We start from the raw sequence: 5,000 nt of genomic DNA, 5'->3' as shown, positions 1-5,000 counted from the left end.
ATTTTCAATCTAAAATCTTCTTAAAATCTTGGTTGGTGAGCTTTAAATAGAAGTACTTGAAATAGATTTTTTTTTTCGTAATTTTGAAATAACATATGAATTTCAAGCCATATCCTTCATAACAATTATACAACACATTTTGTTAACAAAAAGTCAAGTAACTGTAGAATTGTTTGGGATTAGAATATTAATTTTAGTGAACTTATCTGTAACATTCATATGTGCGATTGTAATAGATGACATTATATAGCTGCAGCTCTGACATTATATTATGATTATAGTCGAGATGTTAATTTCAATAGATGTCCAAAGTATGAAATATCTATTATTTTCAAATAATAATTGTTAGCTAATAGTTAATTCTAATAGCCAGGCCTTCTCCATCATGAGGCCCAATGCTACACAGTGTTCTAGAAGTTTTCTTCCAGCTGTTACCAAGTTATGGAATGATCTTCCTAATCGGGTAGTTGAATCAGTAGAACTTCAAAAGTTCAAAGTTGGAGCAAATGTTTTTATGTTGACCAGTCTGACATGAGTCTTTTTATAGTTTATATATGACATATCTGTTTTTGACTTTGTTAATAGTTTATATAGGACATATTTGTTTTGACGTTGTTACTGTTTTTAGAAGGATTTATTATTAGTTTGTTCCCATCATTTATTTATTTCCTTATTTCCTTTCCTTACTGGGCTATTTTTGCCTATTGGAGCCCTTGGGCTTATAGCATCTTGCTTTTCCAACTAGGGTTGTAGCTTGGCTAGTAATAATAAAAATAATAATAATAATAATAATAATAATAATATATTCAGCTGAAAGTAACGCGATTTCATTGTGTAATTTAAGCTAAAAAAATTAAAGTCTTTAAATGATATCACGTACAGTTGGACACAGAGTCCATGGCAAACTCTTAGTTTGCGGAGAGTAACCAAACAGATAGTATAGAAAGGGTTGGCAGAGGTGGTGGGCAGGGTTAAACACAGGAACTCGGCGCCCAGTAAGGGTGTGACAGGGTGCACTTTTTCAGAGCGAGGTGTACTATGAAATCTTGTATGCAACTGTATATTTCATGACTGCATAACATGACGCTGATTACACATACTAGTTGAAAATGCTCGAACTATTGCCAAGAAAATAATATTCACACTATTATATCCTCAAAACATACATACATACATACATACATACATACATACACACATATGAGAACGTGTGTGTGCATGCATTAGTTTAGGAGAGTGTACATTTTTGGTGATCATTCATATATAATTAACACCGAGAGAGAGAGAGAGAGAGAGAGAGAGAGAGAGAGAGAGAGAGACTTGTTATTTTAATCAATGCCACAGGCAGTATTTAGATGCAGATTAAAGCCAAATGCAATAAAAAATCCCTTTCCAAATATTTACAACGATTTCAGTTACTACAAGAAATAGATATAATAATTTATTATGACATTTAGTAATACAAGTCGTAAATGAACAGTATGGCAAGTAGAAAGCGGTTGAAGACGGAATAAAATTTATTTCCGATATCTACCAAATACAAGTTTTCCTTCTCAATATTGATAGCTTTACATTTCAATATCTCTTTGTATGACTAATGGAAATGGCTGGCGACTCATCTTCGTGATCTTAAAGAGCAAAGCTCTCCCTATTTCCTCTCTCGGCACTTGTCGATATGACGAAATAGGATGAAATAAAAAGTAAAAAGTTGATAAAAAAAAAGGAAATCGAAGTAACTAGAAGTTGATAAAAAAGGGAAATAGAAGTAACTAGAAGTTCATAATAAAAGAAATAGAAGTAACCAGAAGTTGATAAAAAAGGAAATAGAAGTAACTAGAGGTTGATAAAAAAGGGAAATAGAAGTAACTAGAGGTTGATAAAAAAGGAAAGAAAAGTAACTAGAGGTTGATAAAAAAGGAAATAGAAGTAACTATAAGTTGATAAAAAAGGAAATAGAAGTAACCAGAAGTTGATAAAAAAGGAAATAGGAGTAACCAAAAGTTGATAAAAAGGGAAATAGAAGTAACTAGAAGTTGATAAAAAAGGAAATCGAAGTAACTAGAAGTTGATAAAAAAGGAAATAGAAGTAACTAGAGGTTGATAAAAAAGGAAACAGAAGTAACCAGAAGTTGATAAAAACGAAATAAAAATAACCAGAAATTGATAGAAAAAAAATGGAATATAACAAACTTTTGGAATTATGCAAAAAAAAAAAATTCATACAAAACAAAATTTTAGGATTATACAAACCAAGTAAATATAATGCAGAGCTTCATCCAATTACAGTATATTCACGAAATTCACGAATGAAATTAGGATAAGGGCCACAGACAATGGGAACTGAAAAGGCAATATAAATATGAGATATATAATAGAATAATAATAAAAAGGGATTGGAATGAGAATATCCGGCTAAAATAAATCAGTGTATCCTCTTCTAGTTTATTCTATTTTGCTTGGGAAATTTGCCAATGTAAATGAAATTGAATAAACTATCTGACAATGCACATTATATGAAGTGGATATAACAATAAGAAGAAAATAAGCTTCAAAGTCATAAAAGGCTGCAAAAAATAAAAAAAATAGGATTCTATCACCTATATATTCAATTTATATACTTGAATATAAATAATTCCATTTTTGAAATTCTTCACATCAGAATTAAGATTAATGACTCTTATTGTATCAGTTGTATTGCAGAGAGCAATAGAACTCAATACAGCTTTCGTGAAATATGTGATATAGTCAGAAATAAAACTGATTTAAATTTTGAACATGACAAACTAATTTTTCAAAGTAGTATATGGCATTTAAGTATAGTATATGCTCCTGCTATTACAGTCCAGTTATTATAATATTGATTTTGAAACAGAAAGATATATTCTTAGCATTAATGACAAGAGAGTATTTTTGAAAGCTGTAAGGATTCTATTCAAATTAAATATATCTTAAAAAGATATAAGCAGCATTTGTGCTAAGCTCATAGACTGGCCTTAGGGAAAACGCAATAGCATTATAAAACCAATAAACTCTACGGACGTACATATTCATATTTCACTTAGTCATACCGATGAGCACGCCCTCTCAACATCGGCTGCTAATTATTGTGGTAAAGCCGCTCTAAGCATGAAAATAATGCAAGTAAACCATTGCCTTTTTTAATCATAGAGATGATAATGTGCAATATCAAATGGGATATTAACCATATTCTAAATTTCGAAAACTAAGATTGGGACATTTTCACACACATACCCAAAATTCGAAATCTACCCCATCCAAAAAAGAGCATGTACCTGGATATCTATCTATCTATCTATGTATCTATCTATCTATCTATCTAACTATCTATCTATCTATCAATATATCTATCTATCTATCTATATATCTATCTATCTATATATACATATCTATCTATCTATCTCTCTATCTGTCTATATATATATATATATATATATATATATATATATATATATATATATATATATATATATATATATATATATATTTCCGGTTGCGCTGAGTGGCTTTGCGAGATGGATAACTACTTGGTCTCTCCCGGGAATAGTCATACCCTGATGAAAGGGTTGTACCTAGACAGGTACACTCTGAAACCACAACTTCCGTGTTGTAGCTAGGAAACGGGGAGGAGGTGAGAAGAGTTGAATCTCTATGTATGAGCGTGTGTGTGTATATCTATCTAAATATTTAGCCGTCCTTTTGACGGATCGCGTACACTAGTTTTGAATAAGAGACCAATAATTGCAATATTTTCACAATAACATAATTTCGAAATTTCCATAAGTCATCATCTCAATTTCCAATAAAACGCATAAAACAGAGGAATTTATAGACAAGGCTATATCATCTGCCAGTGTGAATACAGAGCAGATGAGCCAGTTAATAGCAGCTGACATTACTCGAAAAGACCAAGAAAATTATCCTTAGGCCTATTCTCCCCAGTTCTCGCTTCTCTGCCAAGCCAATCACGGTTCTGTTGTTTGCGTATTTGGGATCTCAAGATCCAAAATATTTAACAATTTCAGTATAAATTATCGGGGATGATGGGGTGAGTCCTTGTTGTTGTTGTTGTTGTTGCTGATATTTTTATTATCATTATCATTTTCATTATTATTATTATTATTATTATTATTATTATTATTATTATTATTATTATTATTATTCTTATTATTATTATTATTATAATCATAATAACATATAAAGTGTTATTAATAATATACTTACTGTCACACAAAATGAAAATAATAATAAAACTTATTATTGGGGTAAATAAAATCATATGCCAAAGATTCTTTTTTTAAAGCGTCAACTAAAGCAAATGACACTTGGAGGTATTCCTTACCCCCTTGACCGTTGAATACGTTACAGGACACCAACAAATCTTACTGTCACTTCATAATAAAATCACATTAAAGGTTTAAAGGTTTAAAGGTCGCTCATGAATGGCACAGGCAAGGGACAGTGACATTGCCCTAGCAATTAGGACAATGCCCTAGAGACTGACCATATATTATATGATCAGCGCCCAAGCCTCCTCTCCACCCAAGCTAGGACAAGGGAAGGCCAGGCAGTGGCTGCTGATGACTCGGCAGATAGACCTATAAGCTCCCCCAAACCCCCCAACCTTAGCTCACAAGGATGGTAAGGTTGCAGACACTAATGGCACTAGCGAGTCTGAGCGGGACTCGAACCCCCGACTGGCAAACACCAGGCAGAGACGTTACCAATCAGGCCACAACAATAGGTCAATTTTCCGGAAAGCTTTAGTTTAAGATTAAGAAAATAGCTGCAACGACTGTTAAGGAACCCTTTAAGACAAATACTTCATATGGAAAAAAAAATATCTATTCTTTATTAATTATTGGCAAATTTTCCTTATATAATGAAGATTTTTATTATTATTATTACTAACTTTCTAAATGAAACTAGCCATTATTCAATAAAATCTTTTATGTATTTTACATTTATATATTCCTATAAAT

Source organism: Palaemon carinicauda, chromosome 12, assembly GCF_036898095.1.
Source record: "Palaemon carinicauda isolate YSFRI2023 chromosome 12, ASM3689809v2, whole genome shotgun sequence".
In the NCBI taxonomy this organism is placed as follows: domain Eukaryota; kingdom Metazoa; phylum Arthropoda; class Malacostraca; order Decapoda; family Palaemonidae; genus Palaemon; species Palaemon carinicauda.
Note: the sequence above shows the minus strand (reverse complement) of the source record.